Raw genomic sequence first — 27,385 nt, 5'->3', positions numbered from 1 at the left:
TTCACATCATCACTCAGAACACACTCACTGAAGGACATCATTTTTGATATGCTTATCCCAAGGTATTCTGTTGTGTGTAATAGTGGCGTGCATTGCATTTTCATTCCAACAGATGGTGTATGCAATGGCACTAGAACTATAAATTTTAAAAATGTAAAAAAAAAGTTTGGTTTTGTTAGGGGGTGTCACAGACTGGTTGGTCTGAGTCGCTGGGTAAGTCAAATGACACAACTATTGACATATCAGTGTGCTACAACTGATTATGACAATGAAGTCTGCAAATGAAAATCCTTGGAAAAGTCATGTAATGTGACCGGACCTTAAAACAAGCGTATGAGACACACACACACACACACACACACAGCCTGTAACTACAGAACACTCAGATCTTGGAATGATCGCCCTACCAATTCTGGTCTCAACACTTAAATATAAGCTCAAGACTCAATATGTTGGCACAGAGCTGCTGCTGAGGATGTACACATTGTTTTTTGTTTTAATAATTGCGGCTACTGTTCTGACTGGCCTTTACTAATTACAATTCTCTTTTAGTCCTCCATGCCCTATGGTGTCAAACAGTGGAGTAGATATATCGTCATCTATAATGGGCTCTGTGTATCCCCCCCCCCATTTATTTGCATACAGATTTTTATGACAAAAACTCAACTCAGTCAAACATGATATAACTAGATAAGATACAACTTCTTCTTGGATTATTTGTTGCTTGTTATCTGTCTCTTTAAATTTGCTAGTTTCATGTGTTTTGTGGGTGGAGCCCCAGGAGGCGGGGCCACCCTGACATCACTGCTGCCGTGTTCTCCATTTGGTTTTGTGTTCTTGCTCAGAAAGTGCTGAGTGGTGTTAGGAGGTTATTGGAGATATTGCCATTTTCATTTGGATTTATTTGCTTCATTTTTAGATTTCAGCTTTTGATTCATGTATTGCTTTGGATTTTCTTTTAGGCAAATCCATTTGTGCTTCTTAGTGCACATTGTCCTTGCTTTTCAATTTTTGTTAAATAAAAACTAGCTGCAGCTTGTTTAGCTTATGCCTAAATCCAGTGCTGACTAACCTCTAAGTATTCTAGAATAAATGTGACCTGGTCCCGGCAGCCTGTATTTCATTTCAGAATTTTAATCCCAGTAGCACTTCTTCCAAAAGAATTTTCAAATCACTAAGTTCCTCCTTGAGAGCACTTGTTATTTCTGAAAAGTTACTGACTTCTTTAGAATCTTTATTAAAAAAAGTGTATAATTAGAGGAATGACTATTTCACAGTCTGTATATTGTAATTTGTTCTTAGTGTTCCTGAAGTACAATGCTTTACCTACACCTTGATCATTCTATTATTACTAAAATACTGAAAGAATCTCTTTAATCTGCCTTTCACTTATGCCTTATGTATTATGGTTATTAGTCAAAAAACAACTCCAATTCTACAGAATAAGTCTTTATCTAACAACCTTGAGGACTTAAAATGAATCTAGAAGGCTTAACACTAGCTTGCAAAACACAACGACATAAATCATATTAGTAATAATGTACTAAAAACAACTGGAAAAAAATGTAAAAATTAAAATTGTCGTTCCAAAACCACTCATGCTAATAGTCTGATACACGGACCAGGTGTAATCACTGAATTTGGAATCCTGCGGCTGAAACAAAATCCTCAGAGGTGAAAGTTGAACCCATCTCAGCTTCAAGTGGCTGCTGGGTATTCCAAAAACACTTTCAACAAATACTTTGACTCTTTTGTGTCTCTCCACCCACCTGTTGTGTTAGCTACAGTATATGAGCCATAAGCCAGCTCATCACAAGGTTATAATCAGTTGACAGCTTAGCATCTCTTTTTGTCTTATGTTTGAGAATTGTGTTTATTATATGCACTCTGTCAATAATATTTAAAGGTAAAATCAGACAATCCTTTACATTTATATTAGATTATATTATACTAGGGGGTTTCACCCCCTGCTCGCTTTGCTCACCAACCCCCCTGTCTGCACGACACGCCAGCCACTTCGCGTCTCTGCCACTCATGTATGTGGATTTCGCTTTCACAATACAACAAATCTTTTAATTTCCGTGGATATGCTTCTTCATTGGGAAGAAACACTACTTTTTCCTGATGGCAACATGAATTAGACGATCTACAAGTCTCAGACTTAAACTTTAAGGACAAACAATATCAACATACTTCTGTCATATCACCTAGGTCCATATATTCGATCACTTTTCGCTGTTCCATTATTTCACCGAGTAAAAATTTCCATTTGTTAGAGGTAATGCGATCCTTACTATCAGTTTTGTGAGAATTTTGAATTTTAGTACTTTCATAATCTCTACCCTGCTCTAAATTTGTGTTTCATGTTGCGTTAGAGGTATTCGTTTCATTATACATTTTTGTTCTTTTTGTCTTTGAAATTAACATGCAAATACTTTTTAAACTTACACTTTTACTGTTTTCGTCAATATCGCGTTGAATTTTGATTCCGTATTTGGACTAACATGGTGACAACGCATCGTATAACTGCCCATGAGTGAATATCATTTCTTTCTCTCTAATAAATAAACCAACTTTTTCGAATGTTTGTCCCTGTGATTTCTTAATTGTCATAGCAAAAGCTATTCTAATGGGAAACTGGAAATCTTTTAATATGAATGGCATCTGAAGATCACCTTTGGTGTCTAATGTTATTAGGGGAATATGTACAATACTACCTTTCTTTGTATCATGTGTGTGGTTGTAAATGTTTGAGAGGAGGGCAGGACTTTTCAAAATCTCTTTGCAAAAAGTCTTGTCTCGCTGGACTTGAAATTATCACAGAGAATATCTCATCCCAACATTTTCTTTTATAATAGAAAGTTATTATACAGTATATTAAAAAGAGTAGCAGCGCTAGTCGATAGTAGATTTTTGCCTTGGGCTGTATGTCCACATTGTGCACTCATGGGTCCCTATTACCATCACTACAGCTAATACTGTGATTACTTGTGACGCACTCTCTAACATAAAGCTTCATTGATTGTTGATTCCACACTCTATAAAGCACAATGCTATGTCTCAGCACTCCTAGTGGCCACATATGACATTACACCCTGTGAGCCCCTATCCCCCAAAACACAACTACACTGCACTATCCTGGGTTCAAACAGCAGTACATACAATAAGTTCTTTTGTCTCCTTCCACAACTCTCATGTAGTCTCACTTATTCTCCTCACAATTCTCTCTATTCATGCTGGAAACTCGGCTTCTTTTATGTCAGTATTTCTGGTGCTACACACTGGAATCACTTCTGGGTCAGGCAGAAGCCCTTCAATGAGGGTATAATGATCCTCTGCCGCTCCCTCTGGTGGCATACAAAATCCCAGACAGGACTGTCCCATGGGATTGCAATTCCCAGCCTGCTCAGCAGGTATCCATATGGTAGAATCTCTAGTTGGATGCTGCTAACATGTATACTGTATGTATAACAACTCCTGTCCTGGCCATTAACTGGCCACCCATCCTGATTGGGATGCCAGACCATCCATGTTCTTCCATTACAGCCTTCCACCCTGGCAAGGAACCTGCCTCCATCCTAGTCAAGATTCCAATCCATCCATCGTAGCATTCACAACTTCTAACAACTCTGGCATTATACAATGCTGGCATTTCACAACCATGTTGCCATAGGTAGGCCAGGTATGATTATATGTGGAGGCCCCAACTCAATACTATTAAACCACCACATTCCAAATGTTTATCTCCATAGAAGGCCTGCGTCTACTACCTTAGTTTTTCGATATGATGCCCTACTGCCCACTCCGGGCCATAAGCCCATCCATTCAAGTTACATTTGTGCTCAAGTTTCTCACTGAATTCTCTCCAACAGTCTGCTGAACATGTCACTCCACTTTTGTTAACTTGGATGTTTATGCCATCCCTTCTGACCCGTCACAATGTACCCATTTCTAGAATGATCTCAGGCTGCACACATGTCCCCTTTCATTGGTCAGCTCTGGTGGCCAAAATAGATCGGAGTTTCTTACTAACTGCTGTTCCCAAATGAACACAGCGGCTATTTCGAGTGTTGTTTACTCAGGATGCAACACTGGAAGCAAAGCATGCTAGAAATTTCACTCAGGGCCCCCTTGACTCATATCTTTATTTAAACCGTTTTTTTTTTTTTTTTGGTGGGCTTGGTGGCACAGTTACAAGAGGAGCTATGTCATTTTACGTGATGGCAGACTGACACAATCAACAGAAAGCTGCTCAAAAGAATTTTTATTGCCAGTCAGGCACAGGAACCTGAAGAGGGAAAATCAGGGATTGGATCATTGGGCTGATGAAGCCAAACTAGAAAAAAGACTAGGGGGCAAGGTACACAAATATCTGTCCACTATTAGAAATAGTAGAGGGTCTCGAAGAGCACAACCACTCAGTATCAATTTCGAGGTGCCAACTGAGAAAGCTGCATATCTATGAGACTGAGAAGAAGTCCCCCTTAACCCACATGAACACAAGGAGACGGGCCAACTGGACCCCAGACCCTTGTAGTTGTGAGGCAGTACCCTTATTACTGATCTACCCTGCAAAAACCATAGGAGAAGAAATGTCAAGCTTTTGGTGAGAAAAAAAAATGAAAAATGTATAAAGAGCACAAAACAGTTAATACAATATGCTTAACTTGACAGTATTTTATCATCGAATGGCTTTTGGGGGCTCCTCTTCTTGAAACATAATTCCCCTTTTGAAACGTACAGATACTTTTTAAACTCCACCCAAAAATAATATTTTGTTTAAATATTGCTTACCCCACATGCTTTATAGTGACAGCCGATAAAACATTTTTAATGTCAAGTCTTCACGCAGAACAAGTGAAAAAATGTTTATGACCTAATAGAAGAGTAATGGTGTCCAGTTCTGTTCAATGACAGACAATATGAAAACTTTTTTTTTTTTTTTTAAACTCTCATGTAACTCGCGTTGCTTAATCAATATGTCTGTTATCCATATCGTGTAAACTAGGGATACTCCGATTGATCAGAGACACAGTATGTCTTAATCTTGAATGGAGTTCACTTGTGCTTAACTGATTGGATTGGACGTCATTTAGAAAGGCACACGTGCCCCTGTGTATAGAGGTTTGCAGATGATACCAACCTTCGGTGGATTGGCAGGTAGTCTAGAATCCAGTGAATCATCACAGAGGGACTTGGACAGCACGCAAGCTTGGGCAGATTTGTGACAGATGATATTTAATGGAAGTAAATGTAAAGAATTACATGTAAGAAGTAAAAATGTCAGGTTTGAATACACAATGGGAGGTCTGAAAACTGAACGTGTACCTTTTGAGAAGGATTTAGGAGTCTTAGTGGACTTGTCACTATCAACTGCCAGACAGTGTTCAGAAGCCATTAAGAAGGCTAACAGAATGTCAGGTTATATAGCGCCTTGATGTGTGGAGTACAACTCACAGGAGGTTCTGCACAAGCTTAATAACACACTGGTGAGGCCTCATCTGGAGTCCTGTGTGTAGTTTTGGTCTGCATGGCATAGCAGTGCTGGAAAATGTCCAGAGAAGAGCGACAAAGCTGATTCGCAAGCTATAGGGGATGAATTATGAGGAACGATTAAAAAAGCTGAGCCTTTTTAGTTCAGACAAAAGGAGATTAACTCTTTTAGGGTGGATGTCGACTTCTGTCGACAGGAGGGGTTGAGGATGCCAGTCACCAAAAGTCAACATTCGGGGTAGAGGTGATAATCAGCTGTAAATGGTGACAAAGCTCATTGTTACGTTAAAGGTAGGCCCTCTTTGCTTGGAGGAATGTTAGACTCGTTGACTCAGCATCTAATTCCTGCGTGTGCATGAGTTACAAGTCAAGTCAAGTTGGGGAGCATACTCTGGTACAGTGCATTGCCGCACCCACAACACGGTGAAACAACTCAGGATCCCGGTTGGCAAACCCACAGGCAGACACGCAGTCCAGTCCTACCCTCCAGAATTGACCCTCCATCTGCCTCTGCCAGGTGTTACGGGGGCGACCCCTTAGCCTGGTCCAGCCACTTGGGTCCCCAACAATGAAGATCTTATGAGCCGGATCACCCTTGGGGAAGCACACCACATGGCCGTAGTGTTGTAACTGACGCTCCCTCACAATGCAGGTAATGTGCCTCATTCGGGACTCCATGAGCAACCACTCATTCGACACAAAGTCAAACCAACAATCCCCAAAGATTTTCTGGAGAGACACAGTACCAAAGGAGTCCAGTCTTCGTCTCAGGTCATTGGATAGCGTCCATGTCTCACAAGCAGGAAGCACCAGGACTCTAAAGACTTGGACCTTCGTCCTTTTGCATAGATATCGGGAACGCCACACAACCCTTTCTAGCGACATCATGACCCTCCCATGCTCTCTTAATCCGTCTACTGACTTCATATGAAGAGTCACCAGAGACATGAATGTCACTGCCAAGGTAAGTAAACCTCTCAACAAGGCCGACACTCTCTCCGCAAACAGACACACTGCTGATGGCCGTGCCCAAGAGGTCATTAAAGGCCTTTAAAAGATCCAGGCTTTTAATGACCTCTTGGGCACAGCCATTAGCAGTGTGTCGAGTTATGAAAAGTAAAATAAAGGCAAGATGGCATCGAAAGCAAAATACTCGGCAGACATCGGACTCTGACTTTTTAGACTCAGATTTTGTTGAAAGTGATCAGGAGATCAAGCAGGAGAGTGAGGAGCCGGCGTAAGCTGATCGGACCGCAAGCTGAAGCCGCCCCAGGTGATCGGCTGCCAGCTGAGCGCATTTGCACATCTGACGCGCCTGTGTGCCATCGCATGCGTGAGGCTACGCTGACAAAGGGCTAATATATTGTTCAAGCAGGCAAACTGACAGCAACACGACTGCGGAAGATTTCCGACAGAAGGTGGTTGACGGCAGAGTATTTTGCAGTGCAAAGCGAGGAAGGCCGTCACAAAGAGCAGTGCCAGACAGACTGACTGAGCGCCACTTACCTGCAGCATATGAGGACAAAAAGTACCAACCTGACTGTGTTGTGTGCAGCAAAGGAGGCACCAGTGCAACTCCTATTGTAAGCAGTGCAACACAGTAATGCATGCAGTTGGCTGCTTTGAGCGTCATCATACTTTGCTGCGTAACATGTGTGTGATATGTATGTGAAGTCGCTTAGTATGCAGGCTCCTACAACATGCAAGACAGTGACATTTGTCAAAAAGAAATGTTTTTTGTTGATTGATGTGTTAACCCATTGGTTTGTGTTCTTTTTAGAAACAAGCGTGTTTTTGGGAAAATATTCAGCCCTAAAAAGAGCTTTAAAAAAAATAAATAAAAATCGGCCCAAAAAGCAAGCAGACAGTGACCTAAAATTCACAAATGTTGACTCAAGGTGGCACCCTGACGTAGCGCTGTAGGATCATATCATGGGTGGCACAATGATAGAAAAAACCTGTCTAAATATAGCACCTTTAATGGCACACAAAGTCATAAACCCGTTAACGTGGTTGTGTCTCCTCTTTTGCAATACATATGTGTATTTTTATTAAGCACCCACTGTTAATGGGATTGACTCTAACCTCCATAACCCTCAAACTGGATTAAGCAGGTTTGACTGGAGATAAAGAAATAGAAGCAGCAATGTAAGGGATAGATAAATAATGCCTTTCATTTCTATATGCCCATCTATTAGATATGGTTAAAGAATAACAGAATACAAAGATAATTACGGTGAAATAAAAGGGATGGATAGATAAATCAATGTCAAAGGCACTACACTAAAAAGGCAGACAGTACTTCACTGATCCCGGAAACAAAATTCATTTTAATTCTACATATTCCAAGCTGTATTTAATTTGAAAGACGCACTCAAATACATAAAGGATTAACTTGGTTGTATGCTTAGGTGCCTAAACAGGCTTCAGTTGCTATGTAACCACAATTGCAAATTATGAATATGGAAACTCAAAATCTTCATTATACTCGTATAAACCAAAAATAAATTCCCTGAAACAAATAGCAGGAGTTAACTGCATTAATCTGCACAACATAAACTCTCCAGATGAGGGCATTTTCTTTACTTCCATTCTTAAAACACGTAATTAAGTCAACTTCGGAAGTCTGCAATCTTCTGTTCACAATGATATAATAATTCCATTCTGAGATTTTTGAGGTAAGGAAGACCGTAAACTCGAAGGTAAGGCTGTTACACTTACTAATTAGAGAGGCGACGTGGCACAAGCACGGATGCGAGCAGCAGTGAAAATAAGGACCCTGTAATTTGCTAATGTAGCATCGGACGGCTGCAGGGTCACAATAAAGCCTTTCAGCCCCCACGTGGTGCAATGAGCAGGGGGGCTTAAAGTACTCCAGGATGATGCGCTACTCGCACAAAACCAGGGTATGGCGAGTAACCCGATTAAAGCAGAAACCTGGCTTCTTAAAAGCCAGCATTTATATGTGCAGAATGCCTTGACAACATTCTCCAATTTCATTTAACTGCGCAAAAAAAAGAAGACATCTACAACATTTATTTCTATAGCATGCTAGCTGATTACCCAGTGTCTTTGCTCACTAGGTGCAAGGGAAAAAAATAAAATGTAGTATATAAATTATTAAACAGTAAAACATTAACATGTAAGAAGTAAAGATACATTGAGCAGTACTGGAGTGCTTTCGGGTAAAATACATTTTAAAGGCGCTATAACACAACAGGTAAGTAGCACTAACAGCAGCTTAAATGTATTTGGATCATCTCTCGGTAACAGATCCCTTGTGAAAGGCACTACACGACCGCTGTGGTATAGAAATTACATTTTCTATGTGATCCTCCAAATTTCTACCTGACAACATTGCACTACATGCCTGTGATTTAAGACAAAAATGATTCTGAGAAATGTGGACGCTGCCCTTCCGTGCTTAACGGGCAGAAGTTCCAAACAATTCCCAAGTCCAAAACTTAACATGAAGAGGTCGGTACATCTTCTTAGATGTAAACCCTCCATGTTCTTAAAAGAACTCATCACAAAAGCAACCTTGAATGTTGCGGGGTTTTAGTGACCCGAACTCACATTAAGGGACAGTGAGTAGTCGTGCAGCGCAATTTATAAAGAGAGTCTTGCTTCGATGGCGCCGATCACACTCATTTGCAAAGATTTCCACTCTCCCAGGTGCCGACGGGGCACTCGAAGTGTCACAAACTGTGCGAGAAGAAAGGACTCTGCCCAAAACTGCGAAGCCCTCGACCCGGCGGAGCAGTCTGACATTCCGCGCCTCCCAGCATCCATTTTGTTTGCACCACCCCTCGCCCCTGAAGGCGGCCTTGTCTACACATTGTTTACAGCTCGGCGCAACTAAAAAGTAGAAAGGCGCAAAGTTGTTTTCCTGATCTCTTCTTCTATCAAGCACTGTCAAAAAAAAAAAGTTACAATGTGGCAGTTTCCGCAACAGTGACGTGGACAAATAAATAAAACTTCTCTGTCAGAACGTGCCTGGTGGCGGACAGCTCAGCGCTGGAGTCTAGAGAGGAGGGCTGGGAGAGGGCGACGCGGGGCGCACTTCTATGGGATAGATCGGCGTGTTTGTGTTTACTTCTTTTCAATAATCAAAATCTCTAAATGGAATTTTTTAGAGGATCCCAATATTTTCCGTATACCTCGTATAGGAGATGGTAAACATGAAGAAGTAGTATTAATTGGCCCTGGGTGTCTGTGTACAGAAAGAACCTACTTATATTGAAAATCTCACACATGGCAGAAAAAGTACACTACACATTCACTAAATTAATGGGCACACATTTGTAAAAACAAGACCTGGGTTCTGATCAAGAAATGGATTGTAGTGAAAAAGGACAGGCATAGCAACCCTCCAGAAATCGAGTTTTGACACCCTTGTTTTAAACCCACTTAATTCAATGACATTGGACAGCAGAGATTTTGCTTCTTGAACATTTTTGAGTGCATCTTATAGATTTTGGACTTCTGATCACAAAATCTATCCATAAAATTTCCGACTATGTACTGTTTTATTGCAATAGGCCCTTTTTTGTGATTTCATATATAGTAGAAGACCTTCAACTGGAACATCTTGGTAATTTACAAGTAGTGTCACTTCCACTAGGAACGCAGCTCGGATGCGCCAAGTATTGCGAAAGGGACAGCCATGCTAGAGATATTTGAGATGGATTGTTTCACGAAAAGCTGATGTCAAGATTAAGGAAAACATTTTGGTTGGTCCACAAATCAGACACATCAACAATGACAAACGGTTCAAAGATCTGCTGGAGGGACCAGAGGAAATCACTTGGAAGACATTCAAGGATGTTGTTGAGAATTTTCTTGACAACTATATTTCCTGGTGGACCATATGCCTCAAGCATTCATTTTCTGCCTTCACACTTGGACCTCTTCTGTAATAATCGTGGTGCAGACAGCGATGAAAATGGAAAAAGTTTTACCAGGTCTTTAAAACGGTGGAAAAATGTTATGAGAGCCAGTGGAACCCATCAATGCTGTCCGACTATTGTTGGACACTGAAACAAGAAGCATCAGAGGTTGAGGACAAATGGAAATCAACAGCAAAACATTTTTAGCTCGAGTGAACTAATGCAATGTGTCAGCATCATTAAGTGATTAAACACACTACATTCTATAAAAGTTAATATTGTGTTTCTCCAATTTCTTAGGTGATACAGTCAATCTGAAATTACATTTGTGTTCAGCATGGTCTATCATAATCACCAAAAATCTTTGAGGAAGCAAAACACTTGGAAAAAAACTCTGTTGTTCAGTTTTACTTTATACGGCTGTAGGGTTCCTGTTTGCTGGTCTAAACAATGCATCAGGTACGGTCCGGGGCCTCAATGGTTTCTATCCCTACCACTTTTTGGGACTGTACAATGCCACCTAAACAAATGGACTTTGGTGCCCATCCCTGAGCCATTCTCCACTTTGAAAATGACAATATGGTACAGTCTGTGAGTTGAGGCTGTGTGCTGTCCTCTATCAGATGTTTTAACTTCCTGTCACCCCTCTTACTCAAAAGTCAGACTTCTATGGCATTTGTGGGGTTACCTGCTACCTCAAGTGTCCCAAGATTGTACTCCCAGGTTGTACTCCACCTTTTGCCACTTGGCACGACCACTTGACAGTGCCCATCTTACCATACTCGCACTACTGCCAATACATTTTCATCTCTCTCTTAAATGTCCTACCGGACCCTGACCCTGTCATGGTTCATCCTTTCAGTTTTGCCCTCTGAGCAAGCCATCACATCTGGAACACAAAGCTTTAAATCTTCAGAACAAAATGATTTTTTCTAACACTGAGCCTGAAATCACAATGGGCGAGACATTTAAGCACCATTCACACTTAAAACATGCGTTCAGTGTATGTCGACAGCACACTCCATCCCACCCTTATGACTTTTTAATGACTAAGGACATGATGAACACAAGAATAAACAGATGTTGAGCGGACCAGTGCACCCTGCCATCTGTTCAAGATGAGCTTTCCTTTCTTTTTCTATGCTTCCCAAAACTCACATATACACCCTTCAACACATGCTAGCACTACCGGACTCACTTTATGTTCATCACAATGATGGGATCCATCAGCCCGCTGTAGCTGCCATGGAATACAGGAACGGCAAAGAAATAACCCATGTGAGTTTACATTAAGAGCAAAGCAACACACTGCATGAAGTATTCCACTTAAAATGAAGGGCACAGCAGTAAACAGGTAATGCAGCAAATTCTAAACGGAGTATTACAGGCACATGTACAGCTGGGATGTCAAGCCACTACATTTCATCATCAATATTTATTTCTTTGACCCTTTGATCTGAAGCATTATAGGACATAATCTCATTTGTCTCTGTATTTCTACACTATGCCTCCATGAGCTCTGGCAGGTTTAGTTGATATCTCAGGGTCACATAAGCAATCAGTGCTGAGGTTCACAAAGGCACGCTGCAGCCATCAGGCCACAACCTCTTCTGCCTTCTTTTCTGTACATCATGACTGACCCATCCTCTCCAACTCAACTCTCTTTAATCATAAAGTCTTCCGCCTTGTCTATGTAGTCAGTCAATGTTCTCTCGTCCTTGTGTGCATCCTCTACTTTGATCCTGCTAAGTCCCTTGGCCAGAAACGATAAATTTCATGTCTGAAAGCTCCTCTTCCTCTAAATGGCATGTGATTGGCTAGCCTCAAATGGACACTTTTGTTTATTTAAATGGCATTATTAGGGACAGTTGTCAACCCAGCCACAGGGGATGCACAAACCAGTGTGTTTCTTTGTGCCATTCCCAAGCCCAGATAAATAGGGAGGGTAACGACAGGAAGGGCATCCAGTGTAAAATTTTGCCAAATCAATACAAGGACAACAGTGCAAATTTCCATACTAAATCAGTCGAGCCCCAGGTTAACAACTGCCACCAGTATTGTTACCCAACAGGGTGCTGGCAGAAATTGGGCTAATCTTGGCCAAACAAGGAGATGTGTCTGGAGGCAGGAGGAGAGGAGGAAACTAAAGAGAGTGGAACTGAGGGTAGGAACTTTGAATGTTGGCAGTATGACTGGTAAGGGGAGAGAGGTAGCAGATATGATGGAGAGAAGGAAGGTTGATATATTGTGCGTTCAAGAGACTAAATGGAAGGGGAGTGAGGCCAGGTGGATCAGAGGTGGATTCAAATTGTTCTATCATGGTGTGAATGGGAGGAGAAATGGAGTAGAGGTTATTCTGAAGGAACAGCACGTCAAGAGTGTTTGGAGGTGAAAAGAGTGCCAGACAGAGTATTGATTATGAAGCTGGAAATTGGAGGTATGATGATGAATGTTGTTATTGCATATGCACTGCAAGTTGGGTGTGCAATGGGTGAGAATGAAGATTTTTGGAGTGAGTTGGATGAAGTGATGAACAGTGTACCCATAGGACAGAATGTGGTGATTGGAGCGGATTTCAATGGGCATGTTGGTGAAGGGAACAGTGGAGAAGAGGAGGTGATAGATAGGTATGGTGTCAAGGAGATGAATGAAGAAGGTCAGAGGATTGTGGATTTTGCCAAAAGGATGGACATAGCTGTGGTGAATATGTATTTTAAGAAGAGGGAGGAACATAGGGTTATGTACAAGAGTGGAGGAAGATGCACACATGTAGATTACATCCTATGCAGAAGAATTGATCTGAAGGAGATTGAAGACTGCAAAGTGGTGGCTGGGGAAATTGTAGTTAAGCAGCATAGGATGGTGGTCTGTAGGAGGGGAGGAAGAGGATGGCAAAGAAGAAGTGGGATAGTCAGAGAGATGCAGAAAGTAGACAAGAGTACAAGGAGATAAGGTGCAAGGTGAAGAGAGAGGTGGCGAAAGCTAAAGAAAAGGCATATGATGAGTTGTATGACAGGTTGGACACTAAGGAGGGAGAAAAGGACCTGTACCGATTGGCTAGACTGAGGGACAGAGCTGGGAAAGATGTGCAGCAGGTTAGGGTGATAAAGGACAAAGATGGAAACATACTCACAAGCGAGAAGAGTGTGTTGAGCAAATGGAAAGAGTAAATTGAGAGGCTTATGAATAAAGAGAACGAGAGAGAGAAGAGGTTGGATGATATTGAGATAGCAAATCAGGAAGTGCAACGGATTAGCAAGGAGGAAGTAAGGACAACTATGAAGTGGATGAAAAACGGAAAGGCCGTTGGTCCAGATGATATACCTGTGGAAGCATGGAAGTGTTTAGGAGAGATGGCAGTGGAGTTTTTAACCAGATTGTTTAATGGAATCTTGGAAAATAAGAGAATGCCTGAGGAGTGGAGAAGAAGTGTACTAGTGCTGATATTTAAGAATAAGGGGGATGTAGAGCAGTTACTAAGCAGAGCTGTAGTAACTACAGGGGGATAAAACTGATGAGCCACAGCATGAAGTTATGGGAAACAGTAGTGGAAGCTCGGTTATGAAGTGAGGTGATGATTAGTGAGCAGCAGTATGGTTTCATGCCAAGAAAGAGCACCACAGATAAAATGTTTGCTCTGAGGATGTTGATGGAGACATTTAGAGAAGGCCAGAAGGAGTTGTATTGCATCTTTGTGGACCTGAAGAAAGCATATGACAGGGTGCCTCGAGAGGAGTTGTGGTATTGTATGAGGAAGTCAGGAGTGGCAGAGAAATATGTAAGAGTTGTACAAGACATGTACGAGGGAAATGTGACAGTGGTGAGGTGTGCGGTAGGAGTGACGGATGCACTCAAGTTAGAGGAGGTGGGATTACATCAGGGATTGGCTCTGAGCCCTTTCTTATTTGCAATGGTGATGGACAGGATAACAGATGAGATTAGACAGGAGTCCCCATGGTCTATGATGTTTGCTGATGACATTGTTATCTGTAGCGATAGCAGGGAGCAGGTTGAGGAGACCCTGGAGAGGTGGAGATCTACTCTAGAGAGGAGAGGAATGAAGGTCAGTAAGAACAAGACAGAATACATGTGTGTGAATGAGAAGGAGGTCAGTGGAATGGTGAGGATGCAGGGAGTAGAGTTGGCGAAGGTGGATGAGTTTAAATACTTGGGATCAACAGTACAGAGTAATGGGGATTGTGGAAGAGAGGTGAAAAAGAGAGTGTAGGCAGGGTGAAATGGGTGGAAAAGAGTGTCAGGAGTAATTTGTGACAGACAGATATCAGCAAGAGTGAAAGGGAAGGTCTACAGGACGGTTGAGATCATCTACAGTCATGTGAAAACATTAGGACACCCTTTGAAAGCATGTGGTTTTTTGTAACATTTTTAATAAATGGTTATTTCATCTCCGTTTCAACAATACAGAGAGATTAAAGTAATCCAACTAAACAAAGAAAACTGAAGAAAAGTCTTTTCAAGATCTTCTGTAAATGTCATTCTACAAAAATGCCTATTCTAACTGAGGAAAAAGATAGGACACCCTTGCCCCTAATAGCGAGTGTTACCTCCTTTGGCTGAAATAACTGCAGTGAGACGGTTCTTGTAGCCATCTACCAGTCTTCGACATCGGTCTGAGGAAATTTTACCCCACTCCTCAATGCAGAACTTTTTCAGCTGTGAGATGTTTGAGGGTTTCTTGCACGTACAGCCCTTTTCAAGTCACCCCACAGCATCTCAATGGGATTCAAATCTGGACTTTGACTTGGCCATTCCAGGACTCTCCATTTCTTCTTTTTCAGCCAATCTTTGGTTGATTTACTAGTATGTTTTGGGTCATTGTCATGTTGCATGGTCCAGTTCCGCTTCAGCTTTAATTTTCTAACTGATGGTCTCACATGTTCTTCAAGCACCTTCTGATACACAGTAGAATTCATCGTGGATTCTATGATGGTGAGCTGACCAGGTCCTGCTGCAGCAAAGCAGCCCCAAACCATGACACTTCCACCTCCATGCTTCACAGTTGGTATGAGGTTCTTTTCTTGGAATGCTGTGTTTGGTTTACGCCAAACATGTCCTCTGCTGTTGTGTCCAAATAATTCAATTTTGGACTCATCTGTCCAAAGAACATTATTCCAGAAGTCCTGGTCTTTGTCAACTTTATCTCTGGCAAATGTCAGTCTGGCCTCGATGTTTCTCTTGGAAAGCAAAGGTTTCCTCCTTGCACACCTCCCATGCAAGTTAAACTTGTACAGTCTCTTTCTGATTGTAGAGGCATGTACTTCTACATCAACAGTAGCCAGAGCCTGCTGTAGTTCTCGAGATGACACTTTAGGGTTTTTGGAGACCTCTTTTAGCATCTTGCGGTCTGCTCTTGGGGTGAACTTGCTGGGGCGACCAGTCCTGGGCATGTTGGCAGTTGTTTTGAAAGCCCTCCACTTGTAGACTATCTTCCGGACAGTGGAATGGCTGATTTCAAAATCTTTTGAGATCTTTTTAAATCCCTTCCCAGACTCATAGGCTGCTACAATCTTTTTTCTGAAGTCCTCTGACAGCTCTTTTGTTCTCACCATGGTGCTCACTCTCACTTCAACAGTCAGGAGCACACCAAACTAAATGTCTGAGGTTTAAATAGGGCAAGCCTCATTCAACATGCAGAGTAACGATCTACTAATTATGTGCACCTGGTGTGATATACCTGTGTGAGATCTGAGCCAATTTAAGAGGGAATACATGTGAGGGTGTCCTATCTTTTTCCTCAGTTAGAATAGGCATTTTTGTAGAATGACATTTACAGAAGATCTTGAAAAGACTTTTCTTCAGTTTTCTTTGTTTAGTTGGATTACTTTAATCTCTCTGTATTGTTGAAACGGAGATGAAATAACCATTTATTAAAAATGTTACAAAAAACCACATGCTTTCAAAGGGTGTCCTAATGTTTTCACATGACTGTATGTTCTATGGGTTGGAGACTGTGGCACTGACCAGAAAACAGGAGACAGAGCTGGAGGCAGCAGAGTTAAAGAAGCTAAGATTTGCATTGAGTGTGATGAGGATGGACAGGATTAGAAATGAGGACATTAGAGGGTCAGCTCAAGTTGGACAGTTGGGAGACAAAGTCAGAGAGGCGAGATTACATTGGTTTGTACATGTGCATAGGAGAGATGCTGGGTATACTGGGAGAAGGATGCTAAGGATAGAGCTGCCAGGGAAGAGGAAAAGAGGAAGGCCTAAGCGAAGGTTTATGGATGTGGTGAGAGAGGACATGCAGGTGGGTGTAACAGAGCAAGATGGAGAGGACAGAAAGATATGGAAGATGATGATCCGCTGTGGCGACCCCTAACAGGAGCAGCCGAAAGAAGAAGAAGAACTAAGGACAGTTGTCATTTGTGTCGGTGTCTCACTTTGCATTCTGATAAGCACAAGCTGTATGGTCGTTTCTACTGTTACCTATATATTTATGATAATTCGCAGCAGTAACACTGCCATTTGTACCCAAATGTTTTCCAACACAAGAGTTAGGAGTTGTCACGTCCTCTTTTGTCCTGTTACCTATTTACACAAATTAGTAGTAGTGACATTATCTATCTTTTATACTGTTATCTATACAACACATGCTAAATAGGAGCCATCACAATGTTACTGGCACTGTTATTGATTTTCACATGCTAATCAGAAGCAGATTGTCATTTGCACACTCATCTGTTTTCACACACAGATTTTAAGATGTCATTTTATTTGATTTGCACTGTTATCTATTTACATATGCTAATTGGAAGCAGCAGTATAGTTGTTAATAGCATTAGCTTTTTAAAAATGCTAATTAGGATCTGGCCACTTATTTACACTGTCGTCTATTTACATATGCTAATTATGAACAGTCTCATTTTCATTTGCATATTTGACAGTTTAGGAGTAGTCACAATATCATTTGCATTGTTGACTATTTACATATGCTAATTAGGATCAGTCACAATGCCATTTTGGCTATTTATTTATGCATGCTAATTTAGAGTAGTTACATTGCCTAGATAGATAGATAGATAGATAGATAGATAGATAGATAGATAGATAGATAGATAGATAGATAGATAGATAGATAGGAGATACTTTATTAATCCAAAGGGGAAATTCACATACTCCAGCAGCAGCATACTGATAAAAAATAATATTAAAGAGTGATAAAAATGCAGGTAAAACAGACACTGCTCATCTATTTACACCTGCTAATTAGAAGCAGTAGTCTTGCTATTGGCCCTTATCACCATTGTCATTATTTGTTTAAATAATCTAATTAGGAGTAAGCCCATTATCTGCACCGTTATCTGTTTACATATTCTAATTAGGCCAATAGGCATTTGGTTATTATTTATTTCATCATCATCATCAGATGTATTCCTTTATCAGAGGGATGACCATCCTAGTCCTCCATTTCCCTTATTACTTACTTACATATGCAAATCACAATGCTATTCAACTAATATTTATGTATTTATATATTTAAATACTCTAATAAATAGGCAGGTTATTTGTCCTGTTATATTTTACATATGCTAATTTGAAGCAGCCACATAGTTGTGAATATCATTAGCTTCTTTTTTAAAACATGCTAATTAGGATCCCGCCAGTTATTTACATTGTCCTCTATTTACATACTGTATGCTAATTAGGATCATTCACAATGTCATTTAACTATTTATAGATGCTAATCAGGAGCAGTTACATTGTCATTTGCACTGTTTATGTATTTACACCTGTTAATTAGAAGCATCAGCCTTGCCATTGGCCTCATCATCATCATCATCTGTTTAAATAATCTAATTAGGAGTAAGCACATTATTTGCAGAGTTATCTGTTTACATACATGCATACACACACACACGCAGATTAAAAAAAAAAAAAAAGATTGGTTTCTAAATATATAAATTGGTTCAGCTATATATATATATATATATATATATATATATATATATATATATATATTTATTTATCTCATTTCAGATATACAGTATTAGTTTGAATATATTCATTGGTTTGGATGCATCCATTCAGATACATAGACCTAAACCAATTTATAGATTCATGATCCAATCTTTTATATCCTGAACGGTCCCCAAGAGATATATTATTTATATGTAACATTGGCTCCCTTATCTATTTGCACACTAATTAAGAGCATTGTTATCTAAAAGCATTATTATAATTGACAGTTATTGGTTTTCGTTTGCTAATTAGGTGCAGTCATGATGTCATTTGCACCCTCGTCTCTTTACACACACTAATTATCAGCAGTCACATCTTCATTTGCTCTCGTTTCTAGTTAAATTATACATTTAACATATTCCACCTCAATTAAAGTGTCTCTATGTCTATGCAGTTGCTGTGTCTCCATCACTCCAATAGATGGCATATTACAAATATTTTATATTAATTCATATTTTATCATGCTGTTTGAATGACAAATGCAATGCATTTTATTACTACATGCATTACAAAATGTATTGCAATCAGAACAACCTAGATGAGAACAAGCCATTCAACCCAACAAAGCTGGCCAGTGCTATTCACTTAATTCTTCTAAAAAAAAACACCAAGTCAGGTTTGCAATGTATGGAGTGCTGTCAGTGTTAATGCTGAATACATCGAGGTCTACTAAGATTACTTAGATTTCAATGCATCTCGGACAGAAAACACTGCTAGTAATTATAATAATGATATAGCATCGTTCCTACAGTCCTTTGCACTCACTCATTTTGCTTTTGTTATTTGTACTTGGCTTCTGACAAACAGAAATGTCATCATTTGCACCCTTATCTTGGTAAACATTCAGATTGCAAAGAGCCATCTGCATCTTTGACTACTGACCTACACCAACTAAAAAAAAACAAACCACTGCACAGCAGAAAGACTCTTTAATGGCAAAGTGAAAACCAATCACTGCCGATTGGCTTAAAATTACAAACATAAAACACACAAAGTAATTGAATGCATAATATTTCACCTCCTTTAATATGACACTGCTAAATCATTACAAGGGAAGCCAATTGGTGTTAGAAGTAATAGAGTTAGTTGAATGAAGATCACCTGTGTGAGGTTTCAGTTGTCTGCAATCTAAATACACCTGGAATGTGGACGGTCCAACTTATGGTAAGTCAGTATGGTGGCCTAAACGACATAATGAAGACAAAAGAACACTCCAAGCAACTCCATGAAAAGGGAATTTGAGAACAAGAAGTCAGGGGACAGAGACAAGAAAATTTCCACGTCACTGAGTGTATCCAATTAAATCAACCATTAAGAAATGGAAAGCATATGGCAGAGCTGGAAATGTGCGAGAGCAGGCTGTCCACAAAAGCTTAGGGATTGTGCAAGAAGATAAAGAGTGAAAGAGGCCATCAAGCAACCTCTGAGAACCCTGAAGGAGTAAAAAGCTGCAGTTTGGACAGACTGTGCAGACAATTCTGCAGCTTTATAAGAGAGTGGCTATATATAAAGTCAATGTGTGTGTGTGTGTATCAGCATCACTTCCAAACGGCTGGAGCAATTTTCATGAAACCTGACGCACATTTCTCATTGGTCGACTAAAAATACTGTAGGGTGAAATCCAGCCTAACCAACCCTTCTGGGTAGGGTCGGGGGTGATCTTGTAGTCTTGTATGCATGTTATCATCCAGTCAACACTTGGAACAACCACCAGAGGGCGAACTGGAGGTGACTAACAGCATTTTTTATGTTTGAGCTCCACCGCGCATTTTGAAATAAAATCAAGTTGTCCGGTTCTGAGCGTCCACTGGATGATAACATACATACAAGACTGCAAGACAAGTACCTTAGTGAGTCTTCATTGTTTGTTAATTTATTTTTAAAGTTGTGTTTACAATTAAAAAAAACACTATATTTTCCTCCTGGGCAACGCTGGGTATTTTAGCTAGTATATGATAATCTCAAGTACCTGCATATATATGAAGCCAGAACACAATGAATTATTAAATACAAGGAAAAAGACTAAGTTGCATTTAATTAACAGTTGAAATACACGTAGAGAAAAGATACTAATGGAAATTTCCAGGGTTAGAATGAGGTAAAGAAGTAACAAAGTCCCCTCCAGAAAGCAGGGATAAACTGAGAGGAAAGGTCATAGGCAAAACACCCCTCTTAACAAGGTCCAGTGTCCAGGATAATGAGAGAAACTGCATGAGTCAGAAATTACTGGTGGCATTAGTTGACTGGAGGAGGTAATAAAGTTCTGCATATTAGGAGTCAGATGATGTGATTTATTAGATGAGGTGATGTAATCAGAAAAAAGTAAAAGGGGTTGAATTGTTTGATGGATTGCTCAATCCATGGACTGAGACATTTGTGCAGAACTCTGTGCAAACAAAGAAATGTGTTGCATTTTCATCTGTGACTTCCATCTTTGAAGACAGAGGAAAGTTTTTTTTCCCCACAACATGCGGTCTTAGGAGGCCAAAACTGAGCATTTTTGCATTCAGATTAAACCTCCATGTTTGAAGACATGGACATTATCAAAAGAACACCATCCCAACCAGGAAGCCTGGTAGTGGCAGGATCGTGATGTGAGGATGCTTCTCTGCAGCAGGGCCCGGAAGACTTGTGAGGGGAAAATGAAAGAAGCAAAAATACGGAAAAATCCCAGAGGAAAACTTGATGCAATCTGCAAGGAACCCGCAGCTTTGAAGATTTGTTCTCCAGCAAGACAACCATCCATCCATTATCCAACCCGCTATATCCTAACTACAGAGTCACGGGGGTCTGCTGGAGCCAATCCCAGCCAACACAGGGTGCCCACCAGCCCACCGCAGGGCACAAGACAACCAGCATAAAGCTAAAGCTACACGGGAATGGCTTCAAAACAATGATGTGAATATCCTGGAGTGAACAAGTCAGAGTCCAGATCTCAATCCAATTAAGAATTTGTGGCCAGATTTGAAAAAGGCTGCCCACTCATAATCGTCTGACCGATCTTGATCAGTTTAGCAATGACGAATGGGAAGAAATGGCGGAAGTGCAAACTTGACAGAGAAAGAGAGAAACCTGAGCACACACACACTCAAGGCAGTCATGGCTGCCATCTACTAAATTCTGACTGGAAGGGGTTGAATACTTACTGTACAGTATGTGATCAATTATTTTGTGTTTTATATTCAAAATTAATTTAGACCACTCTGCACTCTGACATTAATGGGTCTTTTTTTGTTGGTCAATGCCAAAAAATTCAATCCACTGTTATTCAATGTCACATATGAAAACATCCAAGAGCGTGAATACCTTTTATAGGCACTGCGCACAGTAAATAAGAGCATTCAGATTAGTCATTTGCACCCTTGTCTGTTAACACACACAAAGTAGGCACCAGTAGTCACCAATTGCACTCTTTTCTGGTTATACACACTACATAGGAGTTGCGTTATCATTTGTACACACTGAATTTCACATTTCCATCTGCACTGTGCACAAATCATAGTTAGGAGTCATCTTGTCTTTCACATCATCATCATCATCATCTACGAGGCGGGACCCAAAAATTCATGGAATCAGCCAATAGCACGAGAGTAGGGTGGAGTTATCCACTGTGCCGCTAGGTTTCATATGCCCTCACTCTTGCTAGCAGAGTGGCAATGTGCGAAGCTGATCGAGTACGTATTTCTGACATTTATTCTACAATCACACATGACGTTTTATCCCCCCAAACCAACAAAAAGCACGCCAGGTCATATCAAACATCAAAACAATGATGACTGCGTTTTTCCAAATGGATGCACTAGTTAATCAAGAATTTTCCCAAGAACAGACAACATCGTACTGAACTGTTGAAGCGTTTGTGGAAAAGCTTCTGGAAAATAAATAAAACAACGAGAGCAGCAATGCAAGCAAAACTGCATTTTGCACCATGACAGCGGTTGTCAGTCAAAAAGTTCTGACCAAAAACATTGTGCTTGTTGTTCTGCATGGCCTCTATTCATCAGATCTCACTTTCTGTGACTTACAACTGAGACTGAAGGGAAGACAATTTGCTACCATGGAAGAAATCCAAAAGAACGAGAAAAAATAAAAATAAAAAAAGGACCATGAGATGCTCCAGACACAGAAACAAAAGACGGAGATGTTTCCAAGAATCGAAGGAGGGCTGGGAAAAGTGGAATACACCATAGGTGAAGTGTTTTGCCGGGAATGGAATTGCTGTAAGTTGTGTAATAACAATTCTGGGAATTCTTAGCCCAACCCCTCCCACCCCATGTACGCGTGCTAATTAGAATCAGCCAGATTGAACTGAGAAGAGTAATACTGTGAGCTGCATATTTACATATTCTAATTAAGAGCCATCATGTTAACATTTGCAAAGTTATTTAGTTACATTGCCATCATTGGGAGCAGCCATAGTTCTGTTTGCACCCTTATAGATTTTCTTAGTTGTAATTCGATAACTATTTAAAAAAGAAAAAAGAATTTGATTTTCTAATTGCCATTAGTACCCGTGCTCAACATATGCTGTACATTATGCTGGTCTTTCATCTATTAATGCACCGCTTTATGTTCTCAATCACCTAAGCTGGGCACTTAGAAGCACCCAAAGGTGGTGAGCCAGAGGTGTAAGCAGAAACCGAGAAACTCAGACGATGGGACGTCCAGTTAGGGTCTACATTGAAATAAGCCGACATGCTGCATTCCTTCCTTAGCTGCTCAACGCTATTCCATCCAGCAGCTTCAGTCGCAAACAGTAAAAAAGACGAGGGTGACTTATAAATCAACATACTGTATGTAAGACGATTTAACAGAAGTGCCACAAATTAGCGTTAGCTTCCTGTGGTTTCCTCTCCTCAGCTCTGCAGAGATAATTAAAGTATCATGGCAACACAAAGCTATATTCCCTTAGTGCAGTCGATGTACACATCATTAATGGGAATCTGGCTAAAGAGAAAGGGTTACCAGGAGCTCTAAAGCTTTAATAAAGTTGACGAGCTAATTAAGCATCCACAGACTAAATTAAAGCCCAGGAGAACTTTGTCCATCAAAGACAGAAGATGCCTTGTGAATGACCACTTCATACCTGCCTGCCAACTTGAGCCAAAAGCCACGAAATAAAAAAACGGTTAAGCCTTCAGAATCCCCTCCAAAAACACTTTCATATCAAGCCGCCTTCCTCCTGCTAATTACGTGGCTTTCTGTAGCTTTATGTGCTGATAATACAAACTGTATGAATTCTGTGCTGCTGCGTGATCATTAATACAATCGCACATCTCATAAAAATCAGTTTAGTCTGCTGTGAAAAAATAAATAAATAGACAGCATATTCTTTGTTACAATACCTGAAGTTTGTTTTCCCCCCACCATCATCAAAATGTGATTCACATCTGGTAATGAATTCCCCCGAGGTCTCCATCTGTGTAAGTGAAACATTCAGATTGAACCCATGAAATATACTTGGCATGAAGGAAAGCTCCAGTGTTAGCAGCCATCTTCCTTAAGTGACATTTCCACAGAGGAGTTTTACTTTCTTTCCATATCAAACTCTTAAGCTGGTTCATAAATTAAAAAGTGGCAAAACAAATGCCAAATGTTAACTTTATTGGAAAACAAGACATTTATGGAGTAAGATGATGAAGTCTTAACACCGATATCATGGCAGCGATTAGAAGGGCAATGCCAGTGCAATGATGTTACTAGAACCAGTGCAGTCAATCATGCACAAGAAAGTCCCTTTAAATAACATTAAACTAGCAGAAGGTAACTGTTTATTCAGCACTACGACCTTAGAGCTCAAAGAGACACACTCTGAAAGCAGGCCCAGTGGCTGTCAGTGTGAAGTCTGCATGTGGGTTTTTACTCTTTAGAGTGATACACTGAGTGAGCAAACACCTGTATACCTCGTGAGGCCACCAGGGGGCATACAGCCACCCTAACCCGGTCACACACAGGCGGGACACAGGTTCAACACAACACCTGGGTTTATTTATCCATCCATCCATTTTCTAACCCGCTGAATCCGAATAGGGTCACGGGGGACTGCTGGAGCCAATCCCAGCCAACACAGGGCACAAGGCAGGAACCAATCCTGGGCAGGGTGCCAACCCACCGCAGTGGGTTTATTTACAGTTTTTAAAATGCACAAAACAACAATACCCAGTCCATCCGCCTCCACTCCTCATCAGGATTTGTCTTCTTCCTCCCAGCTCTGGCCATTCAATGGTGTGAGGTGGCTCCTCTTATTCAGGTCTGAGGAGAGTTCCCGGTAGCTCATCAGTATTACCTGGACACAGGTGCACTGGAGGTCCCCTATATGGCTCTGCAGTTCCCCCGGGCAGCCCCCACGGAACCCAACAGGGCTTCACCAAACTCCAGCTCCCGACATGCCCTGTGGGAATCCGTGGTGCCACAGCCACCCAGGAAGGCTGCTCTCTAGTGTCACAGGGGAGGTATTGCCTCACCAATGCCCTCTCCCCTGGTCCTTCCACTCTGTTGGCGTCCCTGCCAGGTAGTGGCCATGGCTGCCCAGCACAACCCGGTTGTTTATGCAGTTTTCTAATCAGCCCATCTAGAAGCAGCAGCATAATGCATAAAATCAGGAGCTTTAGTTAATGTTCACATCAAACATCAGAATGGGGAAAAAGGCTCTCTCAGTGATTTCAAATCGTGGTGTGGTTGTTAATGCCAGACAGGCTGGTTTTGAGTGTTTCTTGAACTGCTGATCTTCTGAGATTTTCACTCACAACAATCTGTGGATGTTTTTTTCCCACCCCATTCTCAGCAAAACATTATTCAATGAGTGGCAGATCTACAGAAGGAAACGCCTTGCTGATGAGAGATGTCAGAATAGACTGGCCAGACTGGTTCAAGCTGACCGAACAGCAATGATAACTCAGATAACCTCTCTGTACAGCTGTGGTGAGCTGAAAAGCATCTCAGAATGCACAACCTTGAGGTGGATGGGCAGAAGACCATGTTGGGTTTCACTCCTGCCAGCTGAGGCTGCAGTGGGCACAGGCTGACCAACACTGGACAGCTGAAGACTGGAAAAAAACGTAGGCTGGTCTGATGAATCTCAGTTTCTGCTTATGTAGACATTGACATTTAGTTATTGGCGGACACCTTTATCCAAGGTGACTTACAACATTTATCATCAATTTGGTTTTCCAGTTGGAACACAGAAAGGTCAAGTGACTTCCTCATATATGAACCCACAACCTTAGGGTTTGAAGTCCAAAGCCTTAACCACTACAGCACACTGCCTACTCTGATAGTAGGGTCAGAATTTGGTGCCAACAGCATGAAGCCATACACCCAACTCGCCTTGTGTTAACAGTCCAGGCTGGTGATGGTGGTATAATGGTGTGTGGAATGTTTTCTTGGCACACTTTGGGCACAGTAATACCAATCATTCATTGCTTGAATGCCATGGCCTATTTGAGTATGGTTGCTCACTACATGCATCCCTTCATACAATACAATTTATTTTTGTATAGCCCAAAATCACACAAGGAGTGCTGCAATGGTCTTTAATAGGCCCTGCCTTTTGACAGTAACCCAGCCTTGACTCTCTAAGAAGACAAAGAAAAACTCCCCCCCAAAAAAAAAAAACAAAAATGGAAGAAACCTTGGGAAAAAGAAAAATAGACGATGAGTGTCAGCAATTTTAGGAAGAATGGAGTTTGAAATACTTCTTCATCAAATCCGGCGAGAAAGCATTGTGTGTGATTTGCAACAAAACTGTGGCTGTGATGAAAGAATACAACCTGCGCCATCATCATCGAAGCTAACATCAGGAGAAATATGCACAGTTGGAGGGTAAAGTTCATGCCGAAAAATTTTCTAATTTGCAAAATCAACTCACATCTCAGAGGGCATTGTTCAGTAAATCCTCAAATGAAAATGAATCCTCAACTAAGGCCAGTTATAAAGTTGCCTACGTCCTGGCTAAAAGTGGCAAACCGTTCACAGATGGTGAAGTAGTGAAGGAATGTTTGTTGGAGGTGGCTGAGGAACTTTGCCCAGAAAAGTCGAAACAATTTAAAAATGTAGCTTTGGGTGCAAATACCATTGCCCGCCGTGTTGCAGACATGGGTGAAAACATTGTGACTCAAAGAGTGAAAAATGCAAGCAAGTTTCGCCATTTTTCAATTGCAATGGATGAATCGCTGGACAGCTGTTCCACCTCTCAACTGCCTGTGTTCATTAGAGGTGTGGATGAAGACATGAACAGAACACAAGAGCTGGCTTCCCTACATAGCATGTATGGCACTGTTACCGGAGAGGATATATTCAATGAATTGAAAAAAACATTTGCTGATTATAACTTGGACTGGACTAACCTCAGTTGCCTGACTGTTGATGGAGGAAAGAACATGAGTGGCATAAAGAAAGGCTTGGTTGGACAAGTGAAGCAGATGTGTAATGAGAAAAACATTCCACAACCAATGTTCCTGCACTGTATTATCCACCAGCAAGCTTTGTGTGCTAAAGATGTGGATATTAGCAATGTACAGAATCCTATGGTGAATTTAATAAGATCACATGGGCTCAACCATAGACAGTTCAGAGACATGTTGAAAGATACTGACACAGAATCGCAAGATTTACCATATTACACAGCAGTAAGATGGCTAAGTTGTGAGAAAGTTATGAGCAGAGTATTTGAATTAAGAAAGGAAATAGGTGACTTCCTGGAAAGTAAAAGCAAGCCACAGCCATTACTATCTGATGAAGAGTGGGTATGGAAATTGGCCTTTGCTGCAGACATAACTAGTCATTTAAATATTCTGAACCTAAACTACAAGGAGAGAAAAATCTAGTTTCTAATCTATACACCCACCTAAAGGCCTTCAGATCTAAACTTGTCTTGTTTTTGAAACAAGTACAGGCCAACAACTTGACGCACTTTCAGCGGTGCAAGGTCTTCGTGGCTGAAGCAACAGCCGAGTTTCCCCACGTCATTTGCATGCGAGATCATCAAAGACCTCCAGCTGCAGTTTCAGGAGCGGTTTTCTGAC

The sequence above is a fragment of the Polypterus senegalus genome, chromosome 6, assembly GCF_016835505.1.
Source record: "Polypterus senegalus isolate Bchr_013 chromosome 6, ASM1683550v1, whole genome shotgun sequence".
NCBI lineage: Eukaryota > Metazoa > Chordata > Cladistia > Polypteriformes > Polypteridae > Polypterus > Polypterus senegalus.
This window is presented reverse-complemented; position numbering follows the sequence as displayed.